The following is a 17,438-nucleotide window of genomic DNA, read 5'->3' as shown; positions in this document are numbered from 1 at the left end:
AAGTTCTAATATCCTCTCTCAGGATCTTGATTAACTTAGGATAATTAGCCTGATATAATGATGTCACGGGAGACCAGGCAGTTTACACCTTTTTAGCAGGATCATTCATTGAGCAAAACAGGTAAGTGAAATAAAATGTAATTTTTTTCGCATGAAAAGACAAACACAGTGGAACACAAAATACAGACAAAAATACATATTTACTTGGGAACTGGGGTAAAAAAAACTAGACTCTCCTATGTACAAGGAATTCTACATAAGGATTTTCCCCGGACCGGTACTTATCCCAAAATATCCTGGAACTCAAATTGGCATGAAATTCCAGACGCCACCACTACGTTCTCCTCTGTAGGACTTGGTTGCAAAAAACAGGACTTAGAAAATATTCCGGGCAGACTTTGCTGAAGCCAGCACCCTTTCTTGTTGTAGACACAAATCTGATGGGTGCATGGATTCTCATGGTATTTCTGACTCCAGTCACAAAATTCTACAGCCCCATCAGAAGTGTGAGAACTTTCTCAGCAGCCAACCCGAGACAAGCCGGTAGAAAAAACAGGGTTAGCTGGAAATCTGAATGAACCAAAGGGGCATGTGCAACTTGGCACCTCTGTCCCTGGTTCCCTCAATGCCACCCACGGTGACAGGCTCCTCCAAGTTTGACAGAACATTTGGCTGTCCTCAGCCTTTTCCTGCTGCCCATTTGCTTCTCACACCTTTGGCATCCTCTGGCTGCTTTCAACTCCAATGTCTCCCAGACTTACTGGCACCTAACTTGGTAGCCCTAGCATTCTCTGAGACATCGGTTCTGAAAGCCCACTAACTTACAATGCATAACACTACACTTCATTACATTACATGTATTAATAAAATAAACCTTTAATACATCCCTACGCCCTAGGTATGGGGAATATAATAGAAAAGTGTTACTTTTATTCCTATCAGCCTATATTCCCCACACTCTATCTGTAGGACTTAGCTGGACTCTGAGAGTTCCCTCCCCCCCCCCCCCCAACCTTATGAGCAGTTGGGGATAACCATGGACCCAATACTGGTTCTGGGCTACCTGACATTAACTGGGGTACCCTTATGTTACCTTGGGATCCCCGCAGCTACTGGAACACTTTTCATCCCTGTGCCTCATTTTACCTTTCTGGGTGTGCTGAAGCAGGAACCCCAGTGGTGAGTCGTGCAAACATTTTCATGGGGAGATATTGCCGCGACAATGTGCCTACATGTATCCAGGAAAGAGACTTGATTCCTGGGTCCATTTTTAGGGGAACCGACAACTTTGGACCGCAACTACCTGGGCACATTCTGACAACACTTTCTCAACAAAACCCCCCTTGAAACTCATACCCCAGCGATCCCTGATTGCTGGTATCCCTGGAAAGGCAAAAACACAAATTCTTTATTAACGCACATTACAGTTTATGCATTAAACAGTACTGGGGTCAAGAGCTGACACTTCTTGAACCCTTATTATGGATCAGGGGTAACCATATGGGCTTAAACTTTATTTGAGAGCCTGGTTACCCCCCTACCATCACAAATGACTTATAGTTATTAGTGAGAGATATTCCTTAGTATTTAATATCCTGAGGCTGCCACTTGAAATTAAAATTAATTGCTATTAGCTTTTCCTGGTCCTTTGGAAGATTTATATTTAGTGTCTCTGATTTTGCATTATTTATTTTAAACCCTGAATTCTGTTGAAGGATCCCAATAGATTAAATAGATTGGGCAGGGAGGTGAGAGGCCTCGACAAGGTCAAGAAGACGTCATCTGCATACAGAGCAACTTTATGTGTCTGATTGTTAATTTGGATCCCAGTAATATCTGGGTTTTGACAAATCTGCATGGCCAGCAGCCCCATGCACATAGCGAAGAGCAGAGGAGACAAAGGGAAACCCTGTCTGGTACCACTCCTGATCTTAATTAAGTCAGATGGGAACCCTTAATGAGTCACCCTGGCAGCCGGGTTGGAATACAATGCAGAGATGGGATTTAAACTTCTATTTCCAAAACCGAATGCTCCAACGGTGGAATGCAGATACGGCCAATCTATCCTATCAAATGCTTTTTCTACGTTTAGGCTTAATACCATGACGGGGATCTTTCTTGTATTTGCCATTTCAATCAAATCTACTATGATGCGTCTTGTATTATCTGCCGCTTGTCTCCCAGTTTAGGGAGAATATGACTTATTCTATTAGCCATTAATTTTGAGTACATTTTAATATCCGAATTTATTAGGGAAATTGGCCCGTAACCCTTACAGTTAGTCGGATCCTTCCCTTGTTTAAATATCAGGGAGATTGAAGCCTGGAGCATCCATTCCAGGAACAAGGCTCCATTTAGAACTGCATTATACATCTTGAGTAGATGTGGGGCTAATAGATCAACACATTTTTTATAGTACAGATTAGAGAAGCCATCTGGACTGGGTGCCTTTGAGGGCTCTAACTGTTTGATTACTTGCGTTACTTCTTAAAGCGTAAACTCTCCTGCCAACAATTCGTCCTCCTCCCCACTAAATCTGGGCAACCTCACCTCTGCTAGAAAAGTCTCTAGGGCTCTTTGTGTATAGTTGCTCATAATATCTTTTAAATTCCTCTACTATTAACTCAGGATTGGAGGTCAGACCTGCTTTACGCCTAATAGCTTGTATGTTGAAATGTGCATGTCTGTTCCTTAATGTTGATCCTAGCGTGTATCTGGCTTGTTCGCTTTTTCAGAAAATTTCCTCTTTGACCAACTCATTGTGTTCTCTGCCTGGGAGGTTATGAGCAAGTTTAGTCCGATTCTACTGTAGTATCCTTCAGTTTTTTTTAGTGTATCTGCGTTGTTATTGTTTTTATGCTCATCTAAAAGGTTTACCAATCTTGACTGTAGTTCTAAAAAAAATTTGTTCTTTTCTTTTTTCCTTCCAGATGCAATGCTAATTAGTGAACCTCTAAAATGTATGTGCTTCACACAGCGTAATATGGGAACTCACACTTCCCTCATTGAGTCTAAAGAATTGATCTATGTCTTTCTCTACTTTTTATAGTGTCTCTGGAATTTTTAGAGGGGCCTCGTTAAGCTTCCAATTTGCTCCTGGTCTGACCAGGCTGAGATACGCGCACTTTAGTTCAATATGTGCATGGTCAGACCAAGAAATGTCTTGGATCTGAGTTGCTGTGACCTGTGGCACCAGCCTGTTTGAAATATAGAAGTAATCTATCTTACTATAGCTCATGTGCGGGTTAGAAAAAAATGTGTACCCTCTCTCCTTTGGGTGAAGCTCCCTCCAAATATCTGTTAATTGAACATCTTTCAATCTCTTCAGGAGCATATTTGTGTAGCCCTTGTACCCCCCCCCCCTCCCCTAAGTGAGATTGGGTATGCTTCTCTGACTACTTCTCTAGGTGTTGTGCTGTGTACCTTTTGGCAACAGGAGGGCTGAGTGCTCTGCGATATTGTGGGGAGAAACAGGATAGGATCACAGGTTACCTTTGTTCATCATGGGTGCAGCGCCTCCAGTCAGCATGAATCATCTGTGAAAGCAGGGGATGGCTCATACTGACACCTCTTCTTCTTTGGTGCAGACAGTAAACCACACTGCTTTGTATTTTCTTTGGCTTTATTGCATGTAGATCTTATACAGAGTGCTCACATCCTTTCCTGCTTGCTGTGTCCTGTCCTAGGCTTTAGGCCCAGGTCAGGCCTGTTGGATCCCTCCTCACATCTTGTGAGATGGAGGGCTGATGTTCCTCACTCCACAGAGGGAGGAGAGAGAATGACATCGACCCCCCAATTTGGGAAAGTGCCAATATTTATAATCTGAGGTGGATGACTGTAACCCTGCCCCTTAACAGAGCAGGTTGAATACTGATTGGTTCATCTATAGTGTGTGATAACCAATCAGTATCCTTCCCTCGGGCTAACACTTTCTGGTTGTTGCTAAGGCCCTCCCTTGGATACATACCCAAGTCTGCAAAACACACAGGGCCTAAATGAAGGAATTAACCCCATCCACTGCCTGCACCTAAAAGGATTTACACTGGAAAGGTCCAGACAGAGAAGTAGCGGCCAGAGGCTAGGCTACATTTGTTTCTTCATATCTCATCTGAGTATGCCGTTGAGACCTATCCATGTCTGGGTCTAATACCGTATTAAAGTCCCCTGCTAGTATTGTAAATCCCTTCTTGATTCTTGCCAAAACCACAAAGAAAGAGGGAAAAAACTGTGAATCTTTTTCACATGGAGCATACACATTGGCAATTGCTAAAAATTGACCCTGCACCGAACCCACCAAAATTAGAAATCTGCCCTCTTTATCCCTACAAATCTGTTCTACCTCCAGAGGAAATCTATTGTTAATTAAGATAGCCACTCCTCTCTTCTTGGACTGGGCTGAGGAAAGGGAGAAATGTCTACATTTTTTGTCGAGGTTTTTAGGGGCACAGCTATTGCTAAAATGAGTCTCTTGTAACATTAGCAGATCTGCATTGTTCCTCTTATAATCTGACATAGCTAGACGTCTCTTAGCTGGACTATTAAAACCTTTTTACATTGTGTGATAAAATTGTTATTGACAATTTTATGTTATGATGGATTGCTTCTCATGCCCTTCGGGCCACCCTCAGGACTGCACAGAATCAGATACAGAACCTGTGCACGAGGAGAGCACGTATTGGTTACCTTGAGGCCTGGAGAGGGAGGGAGAGGGAAAGGAAAGGGGAGAACATACTCTGATACATTAGGGTGAAACCCAATGTACATGCGTCTGGGACCATCTGCCTTGAGGTGAGACCTATCCACCGGGCCGAACGTATGGCAGGCCCGGTTTCCTAGGCAGGGTATATGCCCAGGGACCCGAAGGACTTTTTCAGTAGCAAGGGCTTTTCCTTTACCACCTAATTGAGGTTGCATGCGGGTAACGGGGGGCATAACTCCTTTGCCCTGCAAATACATAACTGCTTCTGTTGAACAGAGAAAAAAAAACACCATAAGTGAAATATAAATTTTAGTCATCTGAATCAAACTGCAACATATATATAAACCTTAGAACTCTCTTAAGAACATATTAGAACACCCATAAACATTTCAAGACATTATTCAAGATATCATCACTGTTAGAGAACATCTAACACAATACCTTTATTAAAAACTATGGCACTATAAGCTTTACTGATCACCACCTGTATATGCATTTCTGTACACGTTTTCTGAACAATAAACACAGTATTGTGGAAAAAAAACTAAACTTTAATTTGGCCTAAAACAAGTTCCTACCAGCTCAATAAGATCCCATCAGTTCAATGATGTGCTTGAAATGTAATGCTGTGTGAGCATACATATAGCACAGTATGTATACTGTGCTATATGTATGCTCACACAGCTGTCTCTCACACATACTAATACTCCTTATTTTTCCATCCATATACACCAATAGGGACCACATAGTATCCACACACACTTTTAGTTGTGCTACAAACTCTCACATTTCCACACCCACCCACACCATTTATATCCCTCTCACTCCACACACACCTTGTGTAGAGCACTGTTTATACTGTGGGCTCTCCATTCATTTTTATTCACACTGATACACATACACACTCTTTCTTCACTTGCTTTCAGTTACCCTTTGACACCTCTAGCCATAAAACACATCCACACCGGGGGAAGGAGAAGCACAGATAACATTCCAAGAGACACTGTTTTTAAGTTATCCTTGCTTCATTCATTGTAACATCGCCGGAAGAAGAGATCAGTGTATCTCGAAAGCTCGCACAAATAAAAGCATTTCGTTAGCCACAGAACGGTATCATCTATTTATTTTTTGATTATATATATATATATATATATATATATATATATATATATAGCAAATATTTCCATTTGCTATATATATATATATATATATAGCAAATGGAAATATTACTGTATGCTCATTTGCATGCCTTAGACAGGTCTGCAACCCCGCCTTTAACCATTATCACCCAGCACACAGCACTTCCACTGCATCAAGGGATTCTGGGAAATGACATGCAAATGAGCACACAGTGTCACCTTTTGCTTCAAACCCATTTTAAACATGGTTCCCTATAGGCTTAAGCTTGCTGCATGGTCACAGCTTTGAGCACAGCCAGACTTAAGATGCATAGCCAGTAAACCCACCCACAGACAGCCGTCTCAAGAGGGTTTTTGTCACTTTTTTTACTCACCATAACTTAACTAAGTATGGTAAAAACCCATCCTCATTGCTTCATTTTTGTATAGCCAGTATAACCAACCCCACACTGACGAGACCCATTAAGGTCGAAATGGCTGTCTGTGGGTGGGTTTACTGGCTATGCATCTTAACCCTGGCTGTGCTCAAAGCTGTGACCATGCAGCAAGCTTAAGCCTACAGGGAACCATGTTAAAAATGGTTTTGAAGCAAAAGGTGACACTGTGTGTCCATTTGCATGTCATTTCCCAGAATCCCTTGCTGCAGTGAAAGTGCTGTGTGATAATGGGGAAAGGCGGGGTTACAGACCTGTCTAAGACATGCAAATGAGCATACAGTAATATTTCCATTTGCTATATATATAATATATAAATAATGTATTTATAGAAATGTTTTACCAGGAAGTAATACATTGAGAGTTACCTCTCATTTTCAAGTATGTCCTAGCCATAGAGTTAATATGACAAATAATACATGGTTACAAATACAGTTACATAAGTAAATGGGGATGCATTATATACAAGACATTGCATTCACAGTTAAAGATAACATATATTATAGACGTACTGTATGTAACGGTTACAGACCAGATTAAAATGTGAGACAGCCTTAGTTTTGAAAGAACTTAAACTGGTGGATGTGAGACTATCTGGTAGGTTGTTCCAGTTTTGGGGTGCACGGTAAGAGGAGGAACAGCCAGATACTTTGTGGTTCCATGGGACCATGAACAGTCTTTTGGAGTCTGATCTCAGATGATAAGTACTGCATGTGGTAGGGGTGAGGAGTTTGTTCAGATAGATGGGTAGCTTGCCCAGAAAGTATTTGAAAGCAAGACAGGAAAGATTAACTTTACGCCTAGACTCAAGTGATGACAATCTAGTTCTTTGAGCATTTCGCAGTGATGTGTGTTGTAGTTGCATTGGAGAACAAAACGGCATATTGAATTGTAGAGTGCATCAAGTTTGCTAAGGTGGGTTTGGGGTGCCGAGCAGTATACTATATCTCCATAGTCGATAATTGGCATTAGCATCTGCTGTCCGATACACTTTCTGACCAGCAGACTTAAGGAGAATTTGTTCCTGTAAAATACACCTAGTTTGGCATAGGTTTTGGATGTCGGGATATCAATGTGCATCCCGAATGTTAAGTGGGAGTCAAACCATATGCCCAGGTATTTAAAATTAGTAACAGGAGTTAGGGTGGTATTAGCATTGGTTCTGATCTGGAGCTCAGTCACTGGAATCTTTAAAAATGTAGTCTTGGTCCCAAATACCATTGTTACAGTCTTGTCAGTGTTTAAAAACAGTTTGTTTTGGGAAATCCAGTTTTCGAGTCTCAAAAAGTCAGACTGTATATGTTCAAGGTCGGAGAAGTTATGGCTGTGTTCAAATAGGATTGTGTCATCTGCATACATGTGTATTGAAGCTTCTTTACAAGCTGTGGGAAGATCATTGATGAACACTGAGAAGAGTAGGGGTCCCAGAACAGAGCCTTGCGGGACACCACAGGTGATAGCCAAGGGGTTAGAGTTAGAGCCCTAGATGGACACATGTTGGGATCTACCTGATAGGTAGGACTGAAACCAGTTTAAAGCATGATTCCCTATTCCAGAGCACTGGAGTTTGTTAAGCAGGATAGCATGATCAACTGTATCAAAATCCTTAGCAAAATCTAGGAATATTGCACCAGTGAGTTTTCCCCATTCCATTCCACACTGGATTTCATTGCAAACTTTTAGCAGGGGAGTTACGGTGGAGTGTTTGGGACGAAAGCCAGATTGGAATTGGCTAGGGAAATTTTTCTTGGTACAGTAATCGCTTAATTGGGAGTTTTTCCATGATTTTGGAGAGATTGGCCTGTGTGAGACAGTGTTTTTGTCCCCACTTTTGAAGATTGAGACAACTCTCGCAGTTTTCCAGGTCTTAGGGATATGGCCTACAGACAGGACAGAGTTGACTGGAAGCAATTGGTTTGGCAATGGCTGGGGCACCAAGTCTTAGGAATTTAGATTGTAGTAAGTCAGGTCCACATTGGCTGCTTGGTTTTAATTTGAGGAGCGCTTTTGTAATCTCCTCTTCGGATACTGGGCCAAATTGAAAATTGTGGGCAGTGTTGGGAGTGGGTGGGGCTATAGGGGTACTCTCAGAATGAGATTCATGTTTGTGGTTTGGGTTGTGTTTCGCTAGTAAGTTAGTAGCACACCCCACAAAATAGTCATTGAATGCATTTGCAATGTCAGTGGGGTTTGTCAGAGTAATATCCCCCTTAGTGATTTTACTTGGTTTTGATGGTTAGAAGGCTGGAATATGTTGTTGATAACCTTCCAGAAGTTAGCTGGGTTTGATGTATTCTATATCTATATATTATTTTGGAGGATTGCTGCTTTGTCTTTAGAAGTGAAATAGGTTTGAAGGGAAATTAAACCACACATGTCTTTACAGTGGGTAACTGGAGGTCAGAATTGAAAATCTCACTTGTCAGAAACAAATGCATCCCTTATCTGCTTGAAAATTCTGCTTTGTTATCTGATCATCTTTTCTTGTTTCTCAGGGTGCTTCCCAGCACATATGAAAACATCTCTTGCTCTTTCCTACCACATCTCTCAGATGTGAGCTTTAAAATGTTAGCAATAACGCGACTGCTCTTACATTGTAGTGTTTATACCCTAAACATTACAGTATGCATAAGTGAAAGAAGTAAATTAGGGCTTATTCAGTAATTGTTTTTTTATTTTATTTTGCAAGTAAACCGCAGTGGTCGCTTTGCTAAATTGTACTTGCTTTTGTTTGTTTTTTTATGCTTCCATCCTCTGCTTCTGTTTAATTTGACTACAATAACATTGAAGCTGGAACTAACAATTCATATGGTTTACACTGCTCCCAATGACATCATTGCAGGAGTAATGACACTGTTTATTTACGTTGATTCATGTAACATTCATGGAAGGGAAATTGATGATCACAGTGACAGTCACTGATTTCAATTGAGTTATTGGAGATGCAATCATTTTTAATGACAGCTGGATGAATGACTAACCTTGGCACTGAATGTTTCTTGTACTTTGCACTTGTTTAATAAGTCTGTGTTAGCCTGTACTCTTCATAGTTCTGTAGTGTAGAGGCCAGCTAAGTACTGAATGATCATCTTTGTGATGTGGTCAACTGTATCAGAAGTAGGTGGCCGGAAGCATGACATTTTAATTATGCAAAAATATTGCTTTTACAATGACATACTGTACAATAGGTTACTGTGCTTCAAAGACCACTTTGGTGACAAAGGGGATGGAGAAGTGCAGGGGAAAAGCAAATTATTTTTTTTCCTTTTCTCATTATCTTCATTTCACTGGATAAGAAAATGGTAAATGTTTCAGTCAAATTACAGGTGTCTTTGAGCTTCATCGCTTGCCAAGTTAAGTCTGACAAATGGCAAACGGTTGTAATTAATTTTGTCATCTTTTCATGGACCAAGGGGTGACTACAGTAACTATAGATTGTAATTGTCATCAATGTCACATAAAATGTGCTGCTATTAAGTTCAGGCTGAATTTTATTGCTGTGGATGGTCATAAATTGAATGGTCAGTCATTTAAATTACCAAGCTGAAAGCGTTGTGTCTTTCTCTAAAACTACATTCTCACATAATGTATTTGACTTTAGACCTCCTGAAACTAATTGCGTTCTTTTCAACACGTTACAGAGGTTGCAACCTAGAAGTGAAGCTTTTTTTGACAGTCCTATCATATTAAGAACGTTTAAGCCTTTCTAAATTCCTTAGTTGACTATTCTTACAGTATATTATAATTCCAATGTTTTTTTGCCCCCTATGTTCCTGTACAATTATGTATTTGTTGTGACTCTTGTCAGGAATCTATGGTAAAGCACGTTGGATAAAGATGACCGTTTTGGAAAGCGGAAATATATTTCCAAATACATTTAGCAAAAAGTAAAGCACGGTTAACTTACCTGTCCTGCTTGATCTCGCTAGTATAGATAATATAAAGTGATTTTTTTAAGGTTTTATCTGGGTTTTTTTCATGCATCTTGATAAATGAGACCACCTCAGGGCCATCTTCACACTTTTTAATGTCAGACATGCAACCACGGAGAGAAAAAATCAATTAAGCTGAGGAAGTAATCAATTATTATGCTTTAAAGTGTCACATCACATAAACTGTGGCAGCAAAAATGGGTTAAACTATCTGCCACTTCCTGTCACTAATTAAGAATATTGTAAAGTTCTCAAAGCAACCTTCAATTCCCAGTAGTGTCCAAGTAGTAATACTATTTCTTAGCAAAACATTTTCAAACTTGTTTCTCTGAATGTTACTATTTTTCAAACTTCAACTCTTTTGCAAAAATTAAAAAAAGAATACAAAATAAAGCAGTTTTTGCTGCAAATTTGAACATTGGCAAATAAAAATAACACTTGTGAGCACATTCTCATGTCTCAGACAGGTGTACAACCCTGCTTTTCACCATTATCTCTTAAGATACAGCACTTCCAATGTAGCCAGGGATTCTGGGAAACTACATGCAAATGAGCACACAGTGTCACCTTTGATTTCATGTCCATTTTACCATGGACCCCTATAAGCTTATGTATTGTATTATATGTCTTTATTTATATAGCGCCATTAATGTACATAGCGCTTCACAGTAGTAATATATGTGGTAATCAAATAAATATACTTAAATGACTTGCCTAGGCGCCACAATTTCCTTTCAAATAATAAATTCTATATAGAAATAAAATGAAAAGATGTTACCCAACAGGATACTTATCAAACCTTTCCAGGAAAATGTGCTAAGATTTTCCACGGATGCAGTCTTGGTTTGTTGTGGAAAGGGAGCGATCCAGTCAGGGATACATCATGTAAATAAAAACATATAAAACAATGATTGTGCAGTATTGTGGTTATATATTGGCTTGTTTATGAATCTTGGCTCTAATAGAGAACCTACTTACAGCAACAGTAAAGAAAATTCGCTTTTGTCTGACTCAGTCAGGTAGTAAGGAATTGGTGGTGTTTCTTTAAGGTAAACGTTAGCCTCATCCGGTCCTCGCACAGGTAGACTATTCCAGTGGATATTAAATGCTTGAATCCCAGTATGGTATATGTGGACAGAAAGCAGAAACAGCCCAATGGTGTAGGTTGCAAAAATACAGGGTTTATGAACGGTAAGGGTAAGGCATGTACTCACACTTTGTACAATAAAAACGTGCACATAAAGGTTTCTTTAGCGCTGGATGAGTTGCGCCCACTGTAATGGTGGCTCCTCATCTTCCTCTGTCACCAGACGTGCCGCCGGCAATGGCGTCTGACGTCACTTCCCTCTCGCGTCTATCTGCATCCGGTGGAGGTAGATTATGACGCGCTGGGAGAGGGTCTGCGGGAGAGTTCGAACGTCTGGAGTTCTCTCTTCAAGGCAGCTGCAGCTTGATGAGTCAGCTCTACGCGTTTCGCTGTAGCATACAGCTTCGTCAGGAGCTGTTGTGGATCGCTCCCTTTCCACAACAAACCAAGACTGTAATCAAATAAATAACAGATAATATAAATAACAGATCATGGGAATAAGTGCTTTAGACATAAAAGTAACATTAAGGACGAGGAGTCCCTGCCACGAGGAGGTTACAGTCTAATTGGTAGGTAGGTAGAACGTACAGAGACAGTAGGAGGGAGTTCTGGTAAGTGCGTCTGCAGGGGGCCAAGCTTTATGTATCATGTGCAGAATATCCACGGTGCTATTCATATACTTCTTTAAGCAAGTGTGTCTTAAGGTGGGTCTTAAAGGTGGATAGAGAGGTGCTAGTCGGGCGGGAACTGAGGGGAAGGGCATTCCAGAGGTGTGGAGCAGTCAGTGAAAAAGGTTTAAGGCGGGAGAGGGCTTTAGATACAAAGGGGGTAGAAAGAAGACATCCTTGAGAAGAACGCAAGAGTCTGGATGGTGCATAACGAGAAGTTAGGGCTGAGATGTAAGGAGGGGCAGAAGAGTGTAAAGCTTTAAAAGTGAGGAGAAGAATGGAGTGTGAGATGCGGGATTTGATCGGAAGCCAGGAGAGGGATTTCATGAGGGGAGATGCTGAGACAAATCTAGGAAAGAGTAGAGTGATTCTGGCAGCAGCATTTAGGATAGATTGTAGGGGAGACAGGTGAGAGGCAGGAAGGCCGGACAGCAGGAGGTTACAGTAATCAAGACGGGAGAGAATGAGGGCCTGAGTCAGCTTTTTAGCAGTCGAGCAACAGAGGAAAGGGCGTATCTTTGTTATATTGCGGAGGAAAAAGCGACAAGTTTTAGAAATGTTTTGAATGTGAGGGGCGAACGTGAGAGAGGAGTCGAGTGTGACCCCTAGGCAGCATGATTGGGCTACTGGGTGAATGATTGTAGTTCCAACAGTAATGTGGAAGGAGGTAGTAGGGCCAGGTTTGGGAGGAAGTATGAGGAGCTCTGTTTTAGCCATGTTGAGTTTAAGGCGTCGGAGGGCCATCCAGGATGATATAGCAGAGAGACATTCAGAAACTTTGGTTTGTACAGCAGGTGTAAGGTCGGGTGTTGAAAAGTATATTTGTGTGTCGTCAGCATAGAGGTGATATTTAAACCCAAAAGATGTTATTAGGTCACCTAGAGAGAGTGTGTACAGAGAAAAGAGAAGAGGTCCCAGGACAGAGCCCTGGGGTATCCCCACAGAGAGATCAATAGAGGAGGAGGAGGTGTTAGCAGAAGAGACACTGAAAGCACGATGGGAGAGGTAAGAAGAGATCCAGGATAGAGCTTTGTTCCGAATACCAAGAGTATGGAGAATGTGGAGGAGAAGAGGGTGGTCCACTGTGTCAAATGCTGCAGAGAGGTCGAGTAATATGAGCAGAGTGTAATGACCTCTGTCTTTGGCAGCATGGAGGTCGTCAGTTATTTTAGTGAGGGCTGTTTCCGTGGAGTGAGCAGTGCGGAAGCCAGATTGTAGAGGGTCTAGGAGAGAATAGGTGTTGAGAAAATGGAGCAAGCGAGAGAATACAAGACGTTCAAGGAGTTTTGAGGCAAAAGGCAGGAGGGAGACAGGTCGATAGTTGGAAAGACAGGTAGGGTCAAGTTTGCTGTTTTTGAGTAATGGTATGACTGTTGCATGTTTGAAGGAGGGTGGAAAGGTTCCAGAGCAGAGGGAGGAGTTAAAAATGTGTGTGAGCGTAGGGATTATAGTAGGAGCAAGAGGTTTTAGGAGATGGGAGGGAATGGGGTCAAGAGGGCAAGTGGTAGAGGGAGAAGAGGCGATCAACAGCGACATATCCTCCTCTGAGACAGTGGAAAAAGAGTCAAGGAAGGCAGGAGGAGAGTTAGGAAGAGGTGTAGGATGGGAGGAAGAAACAGAGGGGGTGTTCTGCCTTATGGATTCCACCTTTTCCTTAAAATAGTCAGCAAAGTCCTCAGCGGAGATGGAGGAAGGAGAGGCAGCTGAGGGTGGTTTGAGTAGAGTATCAAAGACAGAGAACAGTCGGCGTGGGTTAGACTTGTGCATGTTGATTAGTGAAGAAAAGTAGGCTTGTTTAGCTTGCGAGAGGGCAGAGTTGAAACAGAATAGCATAAATTTGTAGTGAAGGAAGTCTGCGAGAGTGTGAGACTTCCTGCAGAGGCGTTCAGAGGAACGAGTGGAGGAACGCAGTATGCGCGTGTGGGAATTTAGCCAGGGTCTAGGGTTAGAAGGGCGAGTGCGGCAGAGAGAAAGCAGGGCATGTAGATCAAAAGACGAGGACAAGACAGAGTTGCAGCTCCTGACCAGGTTGTCAGGGTCTGTAGCAGAGCTGAGAGAGGAGAGGGAGGAGCGTAAAGTGGACTCAAAGTCAGGTAAGTGAATAGAGCGCAGGTTTCTGCAGAACCGGGGGGTAGATGGAGGTGGAGAAGGGGAGAAGCGAGATAGAGAGAATGAGATGAGATGATGGTCAGAGAGAGGAAAAGGGGAAATAGAGAAATTGTAGAGAGAGAAGTTTTTAGTGAAAAACAGGTCTAAGTAGTGGCCATCCTTGTGGGTGCTGGCTGCAGTCCACTGTTGAGGGCCAAAAGAAGAGGTTAGAGAATGTACTGTATTATACAGATTTTCAGCACAGCCTGAGTTAAAGAAGTTCATAGCCAGTAAACTTACTCACACACAACTGTTTTGACCTTGTTGGGTCTCTTTAGTGTGAGACTAGTTATGCTGGCGGTGCAATGTGAAGTTGGAATAGGTTTTAACCACACATTATATAAGTTATGGTTGGTAAAAAAAGTGACAAAATCCACCATACAGTGTACAGTATATAAAAAATATCACTTGTGAGCACATTCACATGTCTCAGACAGGTCTGCAACTCTGATGTTCACCATAAATCTCTTGGCATACAGCGCTTCCACTGCAGCCAGGGATTCTGGGAAATGACCTGCAAATGAGGACACAGTGTCACCTTTTACTTAATTTCCTCATGGACCCCTATAAACATATGCCTGCTGTAATACACAGCTTTTCAGCACAGCCAGGCAAGGAATTTGTCCATCCTTTATATTTATAATGCACTTTTTATATGGTGCAGTTTTACCATATTCTACATGCCACTATTTTTTAACATGGTTAAGTGTTCAAACATGGATGGTAGAACAAGACGGCACTCCAGGTGACTTGGTTCAACAAAAGTGAAAAATATTTATTAAAGATAATGATCAACGTTTCGATCCACAACTTGGACCTTTATCAAGATTAAGGTCCAAGTTGTGGATCGAAACGTCAAAACGACAATCATTATATATAATAAATATTACACTTTACAACATTTAGTACCGGTTCCGTCGCAGGGCGTGCAACCCGAGATGTTACCTGCGAGAGTCTCGTGAGTGCATCTTTTCTCTCTATACACCTTTTTTTAACGTAATTCACAATGTGACACTGTGCTCATTTGCATGTCATTTCCCAGAGTCGCTCGTTGCAGTGGAAGCACTCTTTGCTAAGAGATAATGGGGAAAGACAGGGTAGCAGACCAGTATGAGAAATACAGATGTACCCACAAGTGGTATTTTTATCCGCTGTATTTTTGTTTTACTCCCTTCTGCAATGGTGTTTCAGCCTCAGAAAGCTCCCACGGTGCTCCTCCCGGCGTCTCCGTCAGTTGGAGATTCTACGTCGGCGGATCAGTGAGCAGAGGTGTTGCTCGCAAGCAGAAATCTTTGCAAAACATTGCTATGGAACCCCACTGCCGGCATGTAACGCTTACGCAACACAGCACCTAACGCGTTTCGCAAATGTTATCTCGCTTCATAAGGCCGTGCGTATACTGCCCGCGACAGGCGATGGCGACATCGCCCAAAAACAAATAAATTGCAGCGTGCGCTTATAGTAAGTGCAACGGCGACAATGTGACGGAGCGACGTCGCGTCGCCAAATTTGGAAGCTGGCAATATTTGATTTTTCAAGGGCTGTCGCCTCATGTGACAGCCCCTGAACCAATCAAATGCCAGAAAGTCTGCGCCGCCGCCGCAAAGCAAAATATAAGTTTTGCTAGCGGAGACGTGTGACGTTATCCGTTGCCCGTCGCGGGCACTATACGCGCCGCCTAAGAGGTCCTCTACCTGTCTGAGGCTGAAACATCATCGCAGCAGGGTGCAGTTTACTACAGGATGCAAAGGACTTGTTGGATGCCTTAAAGAACCTTTGTCTAGTGAGTTCAATCATTTAGAGCTTTTCATTCTTTTCTTTTAATAAAGAGGAGGTGTTTTTTGCGTTTTTTGACAGAGCTTGCATTGATTTTGGATGGTGAAGGGCCATTACATCAAGCTGCATTGACCACTTGGATTCGTTTATACCCTACCTGTACATTTGCATATACTTTGTAATTTACATTTGCTTTTACCCACTGCATGAATTTATTCAATTATCTTTATCATCAGTACCCATCTGATTTTATTGTATACCACCATACCTTTATCTATAAACATTTTTATTTAATTTATGTAATGTTTGCCTTATAAATTGTGTTCTTATTCCAAATACTCACCTACTTATTTATAAAGTTTAATAGTTCACCATTCCCATATCTGTACTCTGTGTATTCCTCTATTTAGGCACACTTTGTACGTTACTCTTAATTATTTTTTTAGGAAGGTCTGGAATAAGCAAACATTGATTTATAAAAACAATACCACCATTGCTTTTCGACAGGTCTCCTTCACCACAATATATAAAGAAAACGATTGGCATATATGGTACTGCACTTTTAAATTTGAATCTATGCAGAAAATAATTCCTGCTGGATTTACTGTATTAATAAATGATATTCTGTATTTGAAATGCATAGTACAGACAATACTTAAAGCTCATCTCAGAAATTGTTTTATATAGCAAAAGATTATCTGTCCATAATTCACATAAATTAATACTGGCTTAGGGAATTGTCTTCAAAAGGAGCAATTAATGTTTGCATACCGTCATTGTTAATTTATATATTGGTATTAAAAAGGAATATGGAGGATATTCATCATAGTTCAACTCATCGTTACCCAACGGCAGCTTTTATAACTGGTCCATGAATGCTGTCTTTATATCTAACCATTACACAGTCATAAAGTTGATGTAATTTGAGCTAGTAAACATGAGTAAAAGCATGGGAGAAATGTCAGGGGGTTTGATATGTTGGATACCTGAAGTTTTAATGATTAATGTGTGAAAAATAATGCTGAATGTTAAAGCAAAAAAAAAATCTGTCACTGCAACAGCAATCCCCTCCAAATGTCATCTTTTTGATCCATACTACTGTGTCATCCAGGTACCCACTGAATCCTTAAATATTAACAGTTTTCTTATGGTAAAATAAGGTCAAAAAAGCAATATAGTTGCAAAGGTGACCAATTGAATGCAACAACTTCAATGACATTGCAGCTTTCTATTGGTTTATCCCCGGTGGACACTGTGATTACTGGACAAGTATTTTTGTCATGGGGCTATACCAGCAGATATCTTGGGAACTACAGTAGGGTGTCCTAGGAGGTTAGAGTACTGTGCATCAGCTCCAGAGAATGCCCTGGTTCTGGTCTCTTATGTACCAGATGTGCCTGCAATACATTGCATTGAACGTGAAAAGCAATTTGCTAATTATAAAGTGTTATCTTACATGTTACACTCGTGGCTTTTTGTACAATAGCTTATTTTGTTTAATTGTGCAAGTTCATTATCCAGCTACTCGCATTATTAATGTTTGCAATCTTTATTT

The 17,438-nt window shown here is 41.3% G+C and overlaps 1 protein-coding gene across 3 annotated transcripts in view; it reads left to right on the top strand.

The window, feature by feature from the left end:
- LOC142487692 (uncharacterized) overlaps positions 1-17,438 on the top strand; it is a 392,751-nt gene that overhangs the window by 272,589 nt on the left and 102,724 nt on the right. The gene's annotated exons all lie outside the window — the stretch shown is intronic.

The sequence above is a fragment of the Ascaphus truei genome, chromosome 2, assembly GCF_040206685.1.
Source record: "Ascaphus truei isolate aAscTru1 chromosome 2, aAscTru1.hap1, whole genome shotgun sequence".
In the NCBI taxonomy this organism is placed as follows: Eukaryota; Metazoa; Chordata; class Amphibia; order Anura; family Ascaphidae; genus Ascaphus; species Ascaphus truei.
This window is presented reverse-complemented; position numbering and strand designations above follow the sequence as displayed.